Here is a 14,370-nt window from a genome sequence, read left to right as displayed (position 1 = left end):
CTGAATTTTGGTTAGTGTACTTTAACATAGAGACCCTTGCTACCCTCAAGGGGACCCGATTTCTAAACGACGGCATGTGCCGCCCAAAAATGGCTTTCGAAATCGGACCCTTACAGTTCATCCCTTGAGCAGTGAAAAGGTACTCTTACAGTGTACTTTGTCATATCGGGGAAAAATATGTCGGAGTTTTATTTAGTCGGGGAAAAATTTCGTCACGTAGAGGCATTTTCGTCACTTTCCCGCCCGACAAAAATTTCAAATTCGTCATTTTTCCCCGACCAAATTTACAATTTACAGTGGAACCTCTAATTAGCGGACACCATCCCCGGGGAGGGGGGTACTAGGGCAAGATGGGTTACGGGGATGCTCCGCTGGTCAGGGTACCTTTTTTAACCTCCACGAGTCCCAGGTAGGTCGCAAAAACACCAAAATAGAAAAATCAGTCCCTCGAAGGGTGCCTATTTTTGGAAAATTTGGGGAAAAAGTAGAAAATTTGAGAAAATTTTGGAATTTCAGTCCCATTCAGGGTCACTTTTTTCGCAAATTTTGAGTCCCACGTAGGGTCCATTTTTCGAACCTCAGCGGAGCACCCCCGTCGGTCGACAAGGGTAGTACCCCCCCCCCGGGACACCATCGGGGAAAGGGGTTAGTTTCCGCTAATTAGAAGTGTCCGCCTTCTTTTAGAAACTTTTGATCTCGGAGCTGCAATTTTGAAATTAGGCCATCCCAGGGTGTCGAAAATATAAAATTGGGGTCTAAAGTACTTATCTGCAGACACTAGGCCATAGAAGAACATGAGAAAGGTTATTAAAACGCAACAATTTAGTTTTTAACAAATAAAATAAAATCTAGAAATATAACACCAAAATTGAAAATACAATTCGTTGAATGGGTGAAGGGAAAACTGGAAATTTGTAGAAATAATTTGAATAATAAGACTAATAAGTGCTTGAAATAAAAATATATAATTGCCCCGAAGGGGCTTTTGTTGCTTCACGTAGCGGACCTGCTCGCCAGAAAAATATTCAGATTCAGATTCATGTTTCTTCCGATTCTGAGCGGGCCGCACGCGGTTAAAAAATGTTCGCGCGCGATATCTCTTTTGCTGCTACTTGTATTTTTTTTTTTTTTTTTTTTTTTAATTCTCTTTTATCACCAAAAAAAAAACAGTTGGTATATATTTTACAAGTTCCTCTACTCTGCTATATATAATAAACAAATATATATTTTCGTTTTTGATTAAAAATTTCATTTAAAAACAGAGAGTAGCAGTAATAAGATCTCACTGAAATTGAAGAATGGGATGTCCGCTTGCCCTCTGTGGAGAAGGACCGGTCTTACTAAGCGGGGCCTATCCGGTGTTCGGAACCGGTCCATCCTCCAAAAGAGCCAAAGTTGCGGACCTCCCGATATAGCCGAGCTGGCCACTAAGAAGAGCCAGAACTTAGGAGTAGATAATTTCGGACCTAGACGGACAGAAGACTAGCAGGATGTAAACGGTGAAAACTAGTTTCAATCAGCAATTCCGCCCCTTCAATTTTTTTCGTTCTTTCTAGTCCGTGGTGATTTTCCGGGGGTCAGGATTCGATTATCAGTTAGGGTCAGGGTTGATTTCCTAGCTATGCACGGGCAGAGAAGGTAGCTTCCCGTCTGCACTGCCAGTCCACACCATTGAGTTTCAAGCCGAAGGCTAGAGGTCAATCTCTACCTTTCTCAGGCAAGAAAAATTGAAGCCTTAAAATATGCGCCGTATTTTTGATGACGGATTGAATCTAGCAATTCCTTTGTTTTCGAGTGATATATTTTTCGAAATTAAGCGGTAAATTTTAGTTTCAATCTGTCATTTGTGTAAAAACCAGGCGGGTCGCTCAAGGCCGCGCAACTTTGGTAGGATTTGTTGGCTTCAAATCCTACCAAGGAGATTGACCTCTAGCCTTCGGCTTGAAACTCAATGGTCCACACAGCTAAAAGCTTTCACAAACAACAAACAGCACACAAGATTTTTGCTTGGTTAATATCTTTTTAACGTAGTTGCTCAACTGGATTTACTTGAGGGAGGACATTGTTTGCTACTGAATGAATAACTATCAAACTACTGATATTAGATCAAACCTTATACAATTGTCAGAATGGACGATGGACATCTTCAATGACAGTGTGTTACACACACACAGAGTGTTATGTGCTGCTCTACCGAAACCCTGCTGATATTATAAATGCATAGACAAAAGGGAAATTGACCCTTAATTCATATTGTTTACCTAAATAGTGATTTCATTTTGAAGGAAATTAAATTGAAATTTTTGGTGGAAAGACAAAACCCAGAGTACCCTATAATTATTATGGATATTGCATGCGCCGAAAGTAATTTTTCAAAGAGTAAGCCTTGCGACAAAACGTGCCAAAAACTGGTACCAACATCGAGTTTCTTACAAAAGGTTTAGTGAGTGAGACATGCCAATGAGAATATACTATGACTAACATGAACTGATTCATTCTCGTGGACATTTGAAGCACAGTGTTACAGCAAAAAAAAATGGTTGAGCATGGGAAGCAGCGAGCAGAAAAATGTAAACAGAAGCGGAACAAAAGCCGAAAACGATGGATTATGGAGTATTTGATGCTATTTTGTGAATAATTCTTTACGCCAATATTGAAGCTTAAGCAAACTTTGAAAATGCTGTTTATGTCACTGTGTCAGAACGGTACTTCGATTCGATATGTAATCTACGCCGAAGATTTTCAGCCTCATATTATGAACAGACTCGAACACTCTCTCTACTAATACCACCACGGCACACTGTACCGTATTGATGTTGAACGCAGGAGTATACTTTGCTCAAATCAAAACTGAACAAACTTTTTGACTTTTTAGAACCAGACGTCCAATAAAATACAAACACAATGTTGTACCTACCTGTGAAGTGAAAAGTTTTTAACCATGTTGACGGTGGTTACAACAGGACGCGGTATCTAAAATTCCCCTGGCAATTTTGAGAGCAACTATCAAATTCATATCTTTAGTAACCATGAAGAAATTTTATTCTAACTGAAAACTTTTTGCAGAAACACGTATAAAGATTGTTAAAGTTTTTCAGATAATTTTCAGTAACCTTTGATACAAATAAATTATATCTACGGTATGCCACCAGTCCAAAGTTACCGTACTTACTTTTAAATTTCAAATCAAATGACTGAAATTGTATTCAATTTAATTTTCGAATTCACCTTTTAATCTGCATTATGTATATTCTTTATGAAAGGGAAGCACTTTCAGTTTCACAGTACACATTCTTATGTTTGGGTTTTCAAAAGGGATTTTTATCTGGTGATTGAAGAAAATCAACTTTGATATCATTCTAGTTCTTAATATGTTGCGAAACCTGTAATGGTTTTAATTTAAGTCACTTTGCATCAGAAAGGGTAGATTAAACATGTTTTTTTTGGATTGACACTTCCGTTATGTATGGATCTTACTGAGAAAATTTTAACCGCATCGGCTCGTGCTTCTTAACTTTAAACAGCTCTAGTAACATTGAGCACTTTTTATGAAGACTCATTTCACCAATTTATAGTCTGATTATGATTCCCTTGCTCTCTTCATGACTAAGTTCCTCTGGGCTAATATCTGCTATCGGCGGGGCATTCATAGCGACAGCTATGAGTGTGTCTCTGAAAGCGCCTCAAGGCTACACCCTCACTTGATCTTGAAATTCCTTCTAATTTTCCACTCTTCTATTACACTCAGTCCTAACACAACAAAAAAGAAATGTTTATTTTCCAGAAAAATTTGTCCTACAAATCCTACCTAAGTTTACCCTGATTGCGTATATTGTGAAACGTTCTTCTCAAACCTAATTATTCCAAAGTAATCTTGAGGTTGAGTCAGAATATACTCCTCAGTTGTCACGTCCTACTGCCGGACTTTAAGGATGACAGCCAAGAAAAGGACTTTACATCTAATTTCAACTTTAGAACATAATGTTGTTTTAAAAGGCTTTTATCGTCGTAACTAAATGTTACTTATCAAATTATAATGGCTGGCAATAAATGTTTAACTCCGGCGGTTTCGGGGCATTTATAGCTTCAGCTAACTGCTAGTATCTAAAATATAGGGGCGCTAATCAGAGGGTCCGCTAATTGAGTGTCCGCCTTTTAGAAATTTTTTTATGAGGATTTGACTAGGAAACGGCCGGGGAAAATTAAATTGTCTGCTAATCAGAGGTGTCCGCCTTTTAGAGTGTCCGTTAATTAGAGGTTTTACTGTAGTCACTTCCACCCGACTAAATTGTCCAAATGAAATGGTTTCCTTCACTAGCTCGAAAATAGATCTTGCGTACAGTAAAACCTCTAATTAACGGACACTCTAAAAGGCGGACACCTCTGATTAGCAGACACTAACCCCTTTACCCGATGGTGTCCGCTAATTAGAGGTTCCACTGTAAATCGACCTTTAAAGCACTAATTTCAGTTAATAAAGGCGTAGAAAATTTGGATTTGAATTTTGGTTGGAGGGAAAAAATTGAGTAAAAGTTTTGGTCGGGGATAAAAAAATCGGGTAAAGGATTTGGTCAGGTGATAAAATATCGGGCTCGGGGAGAAATTTCGTCGGGGAAAATTTTTATCACTCCCTCAAAAGTTTCGTCACTTTCCCCCGACATTCTTTTCCCCGATAAGGTATTTTTAAACGACGGCATGTGTCACCAAAAATTTGCTTTCAAAATCGAACCCTTACAGTATAAAGAGTGTAGCTCTTGACAGTGAAAAGGTACCCTTACAAAGCATCTAACCCTTACAGTATAGTTTGATTTTACACCTTGTTTTGCTGAAACCACCTGAAAATGAGCCTGAGGAGTCGACACGATAAGTAAAACAAATCAAAATGTGTGCGAATCAAAACTACTAAACTTAAAGATACATAAGATTTTAACCGTCAGACTTGCAGTTTAGCAGTCCCCAAACACACCCTTGTAACAGTATATCCAGCTTAATAAAGAAGACCCTTGCACACTATCGAAAGTACACCCGGGGGGGGGGCACTCCAGGTAAGTGACCTACCACCGGACGTGCGGCCCTTAAGGGTTACTCTAGGGGCTGAGTTAGGTCCCGTAGGTGCATCGGCGTATAGTCATTTTTTCTTTTGATCATGAAAGTATAGCCCTTGAAGAGTCAGAAAACGTGTGTGGCGTTATTTCGATCAGGCTCAAATTTCTATAATGGCGGATTTTAGATTTTCAACCCTTTTTAGCCCTCTTGCTTGAAAAAAATTTTTCTTTGACTTTAAACAAAGACATATTATATACCAATCGATCACAAATTTTATGCTGATTGAGAAAAAGGTCAAAATCACGGTCTGAAAATTTCGTTATCTGGAGATATGAAGCACTTTCGATTTCGATTTTTTGAAATGACTACTATTGGTTCCAGATTTACGTGGCTGTAACATTTGATTGGCTTACTTGATTTACTTGAAATTTTCGGAGGGTCTTGACTGCCGTTCAAATAATAAAATTCAGAAAAATTTATTTTCTACATGAATTTCGAAATCCATAATGGCGGATTCAAAACTTTCTTTCGTCACATTGGCTATTAGGCTCTGCTAGCCTAAGAAAAATATTTTTTTGAGCTTAAAACCCTGCATATTGTATACCAATCGATCAGAAATTTTATGCTGATTAAGAAAAAGGTGAGAACCATGGTCTGAAAATTTCTTTATCAAGAGATACGAAGCACTTACGTTTTCTAAGTTTTGAAAACGAAAGTACTTCATAGCTCGACATAGCAAAATTTTCAGACCATAGTTCTGACCTTTTTCTTAATCACCATAAAATTTCTGATCGATTGGTATATAATATGCAGGGTTTTAAGCTCAAAAAATATTTTTCTTGGCCTAGCAGAGCCTAAGAGCCCATGTGACGAAAGAAAATTTTGAATCCGCTATTATGGATTTCGAAATTCACGTAGAAAATAAATTTTTCTGAATTTTATTATTTGAACGGCAGTCAAGACCCTCCGAAAATTTCAAGTAAATCAAGTAAGCCAATCAAATGTTACAGCCACTTAAATCTGGAACCAAAAGTAGTCATTTCAAAAAATCGAAATCGAAAGTGCTTCATATCTCCAGATAACGAAATTTTCAGACCATAATTTTGACCTTTTTCTCAATCAGCATAAAATTTGTGATCGATTGGTATATAATATGTCTATGTTTAAAGTCAAAGAAAAATTTTTTTCAAGCAAGAGGGCTAAAAATGGTTGAAAATCTAAAATCCGCCATTATGGAAATCTGAGCCTGATCCAAATAACGCCACACACGTTTTCTGACCCTTCAAGGACTATACTTTCATGATCAAAAGAAAAAATGACTATACGCCGATGCGCATACGGGACCTAGCTCAGCCCCTAGAGTAGTTTTTTGGACTTTGGAAAGTGCTACCGTGAGTATCACAGCGCGAATAAATTTCTCTTTGAAAACTTGACCTCTGATCCCGGGGGGGGGGGGTACTAGGGCAAGACGGGTTACGGGGATGCTCCGCTGGTCAGGGTACCTTTTCTAACCTCCACGAGTCCCAGGTAGGGTCGCCAAAACACCAAAATAGAAAAATCAGTCCCTCGTAGGGTGTCTTTTTTTGGAAAATTTAGGAAAAAAGTAGAAAATTTGAGAACATTTTGGAATTTCAGTCCCATTCAGGGTCACTTTTTTCGCAAATTTCGAGTCCCACGTAGGGTCCATTTTTCGAACCTCAGCGGAGCACCCCCGTCGGTCGAAAACCCGGATGCTGATTAAGAAAAAGGTGAGAACCATGGTCTGAAAATTTCTTTATCAAGAGATACGAAGCACTTACGTTTTCTAAGTTTTGAAAACGAAAGTACTTCATAGCTCGACATAGCAAAATTTTCAGACCATAGTTCTGACCTTTTTCTTAATCACCATAAAATTTCTGATCGATTGGTATATAATATGCAGGGTTTTAAGCTCAAAAAATATTTTTCTTGGCCTAGCAGAGCCTAAGAGCCCATGTGACGAAAGAAAATTTTGAATCCGCTATTATGGATTTCGAAATTCACGTAGAAAATAAATTTTTCTGAATTTTATTATTTGAACGGCAGTCAAGACCCTCCGAAAATTTCAAGTAATCAAGTAAGCCAATCAAATGTTACAGCCACGTAAATCTGGAACCAAAAGTAGTCATTTCAAAAAATCGAAATCGAAAGTGCTTCATATCTCCAGATAACGAAATTTTCAGACCGTGATTTTGACCTTTTTCTCAATCAGCATAAAATTTGTGATCGATTGGTATATAATATGTCTTTGTTTAAAGTCAAAGAAAAAATTTTTTCAAGCAAGAGGGCTAAAAAGGGTTGAAAATCTAAAATCCGCCATTATAGAAATTTGAGCCTGATCCAAATAACGCCACACACGTTTTCTGACCCTTCAAGGACTATACTTTCATGATCAAAAGAAAAAATGACTATACGCCGATGCGCATACGGGACCTAGCTCAGCCCCTAGAGTAGTTTTTTGGACTTTGGAAAGTGCTACCGTGAGTATCACAGCGCGAATAAACTTCTCTTTGAAAACTTGACCTCTGATCCCGGGGGGGGGGGGTACTAGGGCAAGACGGGTTACGGGGATGCTCCGCTGGTCAGGGTACCTTTTCTAACCTCCACGAGTCCCAGGTAGGGTCGCCAAAACACCAAAATAGAAAAATCAGTCCCTCGTAGGGTGTCTTTTTTTGGAAAATTTAGGAAAAAAGTAGAAAATTTGAGAACATTTTGGAATTTCAGTCCCATTCAGGGTCACTTTTTTCGCAAATTTCGAGTCCCACGTAGGGTCCATTTTTCGAACCTCAGCGGAGCACCCCCGTCGGTCGAAAACCCGGGGGGGGGGTACTACCCTTGACGACCGACGGGGGTGCTCCGCTGAGGTTCGAAAAATGGACCCTACGTGGGACTCGAAATTTGCGAAAAAAGTGACCCTGAATGGGACTGAAATTCCAAAATTTTCTCAAATTTTCTACTTTTTCCCCAGATTTTCCAAAAAAAGGCACCCTACGAGGGACTGATTTTTCTATTTTGGTGTTTTTGCGACCCTACCTGGGACTCGTGGAGGTTAAAAAAGGTACCCTGACCAGCGGATCATCCCCGTAACCCATCTTGTCCTAGTACCCCCCCCCCCCCGGGGTCGAAAAGGGTAGTACCCCCCCCCGGGCCTCTGATACTCAGGGTAGGAAAGTGCACTGTAAGTAAGGGTTGATTTGTGAGCAAGTGGGAAAAAGTGAACTGTAAGGGTGTAAAATTCGAGAAAATACCAAATTTTGAGGATTTTGAGGTAAAATTTGAGAAATTTCAAAAAATTTTGCCCTGAAAAGGGCAAAAAAATTCGAAAATGTAAGGTTCGATTTTCAGCCAAATTTTTCCTGCACTGTAAGGGTCCGATTGTCAAAATCGAGTGCCCCCCCCGGGAGTACACCCCCCTACAGTGTATTTTGAGGGTCTCGAAAAACCTACCCTTAATTTAATGGCGGCACATGCTCCTTGAGCTTGGTGTGCCGTGGGCGGTTGCGATTACGCCATCGTACCGCCCTATCAAGCTTAGCATTTAAAACTTCTCTAAGAAAAAATATGCTTGGCAAGTAAGCTTACTAAGCTAGCCATAAACAAATATATTTATATTTACTATCCATCAAAACGAGAATTCTGCAATAAAAATGAATTTGATTGCTTGGTGTTTTAAAAAAGTTTTAAATTTTTGCCGTTTGAGATATTGGAAAAATATGAGTTCTAGTGAAATGAAAAAGAGGAGGGGATATTTCAGTTTGGAAAGTCGAGCAAAGAACTAGAGAGAAGCACCAAGGTTCATCATCTAGCTGCTCTAGCTGTCTTCTTTGGACCACATGGAATTCTAGGTGAGTATTTCAACTTTAAAGCAGGAAAGAACATAATTAATATCTGTGGTCGCATGCCCAAACCTTCCGTTAGTGAGTGTAGTAGTTGGTGGATTCCAACACACTAGCAATGTGGAGATGGATTTCTCCCAATTCACCGTCTCTGACCAGTCAGTAGACAAGAATTCACTTCCAGCTCTACAGAGTGGCAATTGAGTCCTCGGGTTCCACATGGACCCGTAGCTCAATGGTAGAGCAAATGCCCGCGAATGGCATGGTTGTGAGTTCGAGTCTCGCCGGATCCGTTGGTTTTCCAACGGTTCTAGTGGCTGGTCAGAAAATACGATGGCCCTGAAGGCTCAAAACTTCTCTTGAAAAAACAACCGGAGTTTCCCAAAATCAAGCTGGAGTTTCCCAAATTTTAGACGGAGTTTCCCAAGTTTTAGACGGAGTTTCTCAAAACCAAACCGGAGTTTCCCAAATTTTAAACGGAGTTTCTCAAAACCAAACCGGAGTTTCCCAAATTTTAAACGGAGTTTCTCAAAATCAAGACGGAGTTTCGCAAATTTTCGACGGAGTTTCTCAAATTTTCGACGGAGTTTCTCAAAACTGGAGTTTCCCAAAATCAAGCTGGGGTTCCCAAAATTCGAGACCGGAGTTTCATTAAAAGAAAACTCTCAGAAATAGCTGATTTTTGTATGTAATGTATATGGTGTATAGTTTAAATATACATGTTAATATACAGGTCAATGCCTTGATGATTATATACAGTATGTTCAGTTGTACGTGAAAACAAAGGCAATGTCTCTCGATACCCTTATCGAAGATTACTTTAAAAAGGGGTTTTTCTATGCAGAAATAGTGGAATTTCTGAAAGAGCGTGATGGTATTAGTATTAGTCTATCAAAACTAAAAAGACGTCTAAATGACTTGAATTTGGTTCGTAGACCATTAGTTCGTGAACGCTGTAGTGAACAGGAACTAATCGATGCTGTAAAATCTGAGATAGAAGGCAGTGGAGGACATGTTGGATATCGCAAGATTCATCGCGCGATAGTAAAACGCGGTATTGTATGTCGTCGAGACGACGTGAGGAAACTAATCATCGAACTTGACCCCGAAGGTGTTGCATCAAGAAGAAAACGAAGACTTATAAGAAGAAGGTATGTTACTGAGGGTCCAAATTATGTCTGGCATATTGACGGCCATGACAAACTCAAGCCATTTGGATTTAGTATCCATGGCTGTATAGATGGATTTTCAAGACGATTAATGTGGTTAGAAGTATGCACTTCAAACAAACTTCCCGAAATAATTGCAAAGTTTTATTTGGATACTATTAAAAAACATGGATTGCCTCTTAAGATTAAGGCCGACGACGGAACTGAGCATAGCCTTATCCAACCAATTCATGTTTATCTAAGAACACTAGATGGATCAGATCCAGACTTGCAATCGTTTAGTATAACATCGTCGCCGTTAAATCAACGGATAGAAGCCTTTTGGTCGCTATTGCAACGTGACCGAATAGGCTGGTGGAGGCAATTTTTTCAAGATATGGTTGACCTGGAATTATTTTCAAATGCTGACCCTGCTATGATTGACAACATTCGTTTTTGCTACATGGGTTTGTTGAGAAAAGAGCTCAACATTATAATGGAAGATTGGAATTCCCATATAATTTCTCCGAGCAGATATGATAACCCTCGTGGAAGACCCGATACCATGTATTTTCTTCCACATCTTTATGATAAAACAGACTTCAAGGTCTTGGTCGAAGAAAGTGAAGTCGATGACTTTTATTCGGATGTAATCGTAACTCTCCCGGATACCTCTCCAGAATTTGAAGAGTTTGCAATGACGGTTATTGAAATCAAGGATCTGGCCTATCCCCCTACCAGTGTCGAAGAAGCAACTCACTTGTATATGCAATTACGAGAAACGATTGAAAACTTTTCTTAAAATGCAGATGATTGTTAGTTGTATTAATTGTATTATAACTTTTTCACTTACCTTAAGGGAAGAAATTTTCGCGAAACACACCAAAATTGTTAAATCGCGAAATTAAATTCCGCGAAATTCGATTTTTTTTCTTCTTCTTTTATTTTTTTGTTTTTGACCAGGTATTACCAAAAAAGATGGACACAATTGATTTTTAAGCATTATAACGTGTATTTTTTATCAAATATAAACAAATATAAACAACTCCGTGATGCTTAAAAGTTAATCTAAGTTGATAAATTCTTCTCAATCGCGAAATTAAATTCCGTGAAACTTTTAAAATCGGCTCATTCGCGAAATTAAATTCCACGAAATTTGCCATTTTGAAACTCTGATTCGCGAAATTAAATTCCGCGAAAATTTCTTCCCGCGAAAATTTCTTCCCTTAAGGTAGTTGGTTGATATCAATGTAAATGAGAGTAGTTACACTCTCCATTGTTAAACGAGTATTGCTATTATTTTTATTATTATTTGCAATGTTACGTATAAAACTACTAAGCTTTCGAAATTGCTTAAATCGACCTTTTTTCTTCGGAATTTCGGAAATACAATGAAGGACATATATGTTTGAGAAAACCACTTGAAACTACTGATAAAACATTGGATAAAGGTCCCCCTCCCCCCAAAGGCAATGTTCATTTTGTACGCCTGTCTCATCGTTCATTGAACATTGCCATTTGGGGAAAAGGGGAAACAGCTTCTAATTTGCCTCTGTCCTGTCTCTCTCACCGTTTTTGTCCTTGATTGTAGATCCATTTTTACTACAGATTTTCGTTAATAATTTCGGAATTTTTGCCAGAAAAATAATTTGCTGGTAAAGATTACAGTAATATCAAGGTAAAATGACAAAAGAAAAAAAGAAGCGATCGAAATCGATAAAACAGTTTCACGGAATTTCGGAAATCACGGCAAAATTCTTCGGAAATGCCGAAATCAAAAACCTGCCAAGCACCCCACCACCACCATTTTGATGACTTCTTAGATTGAAAAATACTTTGATACTAAAAATGATACAATAGGATCTCTTCATCTTGAACGATCACCCCCCCCCCCTCAGTAGACTGAAAACTTTTTCGGAAATTATGAGGAAACCTGATTCAATCTTCGAATTCTTGACTGAAAACCACGTTTGGTTGAGTTAAGTACGAAAATGGCAATGTTTTTTATTCAACCACGAAATACTTTTTCGAGGTATTTTAAAATGAAGTTAAAACCCCCAAAAGAAGCCTTATTATATAAACTACGATTAAGAACAAAAAGTAAAAGAAAAATTCAGTTCGATGACAAAAGTCATTCCCGAGGTTGAGTATAGGTAGATACTTCGACGACGGACGAATTTTTGTAGCCTTTATTCGCGCTACGGCACATTTTTAAAGGCTAATCGTCGGGGCTAAAGAGGACCTTCAACCTTTCTCAAGCAAGAAAAAGTGAAGCCTTAGTTAAATTTGCCCCGCATTTAGAAATTATGTTTGAATGTGGCTTCATATCCCATCCAGGAGTTTCAGATCTATCTCCTTCGAGCATGTCTAGCCCGAAGGGATAGACACGAGAGTCTTGGATGGGAAATGAAGCCACTTAATTCCCTTCCTAAACGCGTGACCCGCGTGATTTTCACACAAACGTTTCCCGTCAAGGATGAAAATTTCACCATCTGGGTGCCAGATAAACACAAACGCTAGATTGAAAGTAAATTATATCACCAGATTTCGAAAAATGTGCCGCTTGAAAACAAAGAAATAAAGTGCTGAATCTAATTTGTCATCCTAAATGCGGCGCAAATTTTAAGGCTTCACTTTTTCTTGCTTGATAAAGGTTAAAGGTTCATCTCTAGCCCCTTCGGGGCTTTAGACTCAATGGAAGCAAGGCAGACATACCCCGCACCAAAACATCAACTTCTCTAGAAGCAAGACCGATATTCATATATGAAGGTTACCAAAATTCTCTAAACTCGCTATTTAAAAAGCTCGAAATAGGGAAAAAGAATTAGCTTGAAAGTGCATTTTAGAGGCTACAATCATGGACAAAATATTTGAGACAAAGGGGATTTCCCTGCGAAATTTTGAACACAACAAATTATTATTAAGCGTGTTAAACTACAGTTGCAAAGTAGAGTTTTAACATGAGACTTAAGACTTACGACCTTAGGATCTCAGTCGAACTTTAGATTCTGAAAAACGTTAAAATACCTAAAATCTCATTATAGTTTCTGATTATAATTCCCTGGAACACAGGTTTGGCCAACGAAACAATACTTTCATGGGCCAGTCATTTGCTTGAAATTTTCAATGCGAATACACCCATATTATGTTCACAATACATGTACAGTCATCCGCGAAATTAAGTACTCACGAAATCTAAAAGTTTTGCGGGTAAGCTCGACTGCGAAATTCAATCCCCGCGAAAATTAAACAGAACGTGGACAGAGAGTCAGAAAGACAAGATTAATTGTTAAAAGCTTTGACATCGTTTTATTACTCTGATCAAAACAAAAGATTATCATAGATTAAAATGACTATAATAAATCAAAATGACCCCTGATGACCCACTTAATTCTATTTCGAGAGAAATTGTAAATTCGTTTATCACTTTATTTCAAAGTGGGGTCATTAAATCTGGGAACTCTGTATCGTCAATGAGCTAGGGGTCAAATGGACTCGACGAGCTCAACAGACATATTATATACCAAAAATTCCCAAATTAAAAATTAATAAACGGGGGCGTCCTAATAAGGTCCGGGGGGTTGGATAGTAATCTTTCAGGGTTTTTATGTCGAAATTATTCAGGGGGCCTTGATAACCTTATAAGGGTCGTTTTGGCCCAAAGTACCATACCATTTGCTAACATTTAGTAATATTTAGTAACAAAATTTCCATTCTGCATAAAATTTGGAAACTTTTGGTATATAATATTGTCTGATTGAGTCTAAAACATCGAAAATTGGTCCTCGCCTCATAGACTAAAGTTATCAACTACAAAATTTAGTTAATAAAAAATATATATATTATAAACAATAAATAGAAACTTTACCTTTGCACCTATACACATTTAAAACCATTTACAATAAAAACAGATACACTATAAAAACATTTATAAAAACATATATTTAAAAACAGTATCAATATAGTTAAAAATGCTTTTTTAGGATTAAGCTATTTAAGACATTTAAAACAAAACGAAAAACCATGGGTTTTTGGCAACCTCACAAAACTCGAAGTAACCAAAATTTTAAAACAAAGTAAACGGTAAAAGGGGGCCTTGCTTTCTTTTTATACACTAGGGAGAAGCCAAATGCACTGAAATGATAAAAAATATAAAGCAACGAACGGCACGAAAACTATCAATGACGAAAAACACAGAGATCAATTTTACTTCAAAGAAAGTCCAAATCAAAATGGACAAACATTTCCTTTATAAAAACAATCTTATACATGTCAAAAGATTTTGCCTGATGAAACAAAAGAGTATTGTAACAATACCAACT

The 14,370-nt window shown here is 38.0% G+C and overlaps 1 protein-coding gene across 3 annotated transcripts in view; it reads left to right on the top strand.

The window, feature by feature from the left end:
* The first annotated feature begins 8,777 nt into the window (after window positions 1-8,777).
* Window positions 8,778-14,370, top strand: part of LOC136805712 (receptor-type tyrosine-protein phosphatase beta-like) — a 40,181-nt gene continuing 34,588 nt past the window's right edge. The window contains exon 1 of one of the 3 annotated variants that reach the window (XM_067062254.1): window positions 8,778-8,909. The gene's annotated coding sequence lies outside the window, so the exon portion shown is untranslated. The remainder of the gene's footprint in view (window positions 8,910-14,370) is intronic. The other 2 variants (XM_067062255.1, XM_067062259.1) reach the window with 2 other exon arrangements.

The sequence above is a fragment of the Clytia hemisphaerica genome, unplaced genomic scaffold, assembly GCF_902728285.1.
Source record: "Clytia hemisphaerica strain Z4C2 unplaced genomic scaffold, Clytia hemisphaerica genome assembly, whole genome shotgun sequence".
NCBI classification, from domain to species: domain Eukaryota; kingdom Metazoa; phylum Cnidaria; class Hydrozoa; order Leptothecata; family Clytiidae; genus Clytia; species Clytia hemisphaerica.
Note: the sequence above shows the minus strand (reverse complement) of the source record. Positions and strands in the feature narration are given on the sequence as shown.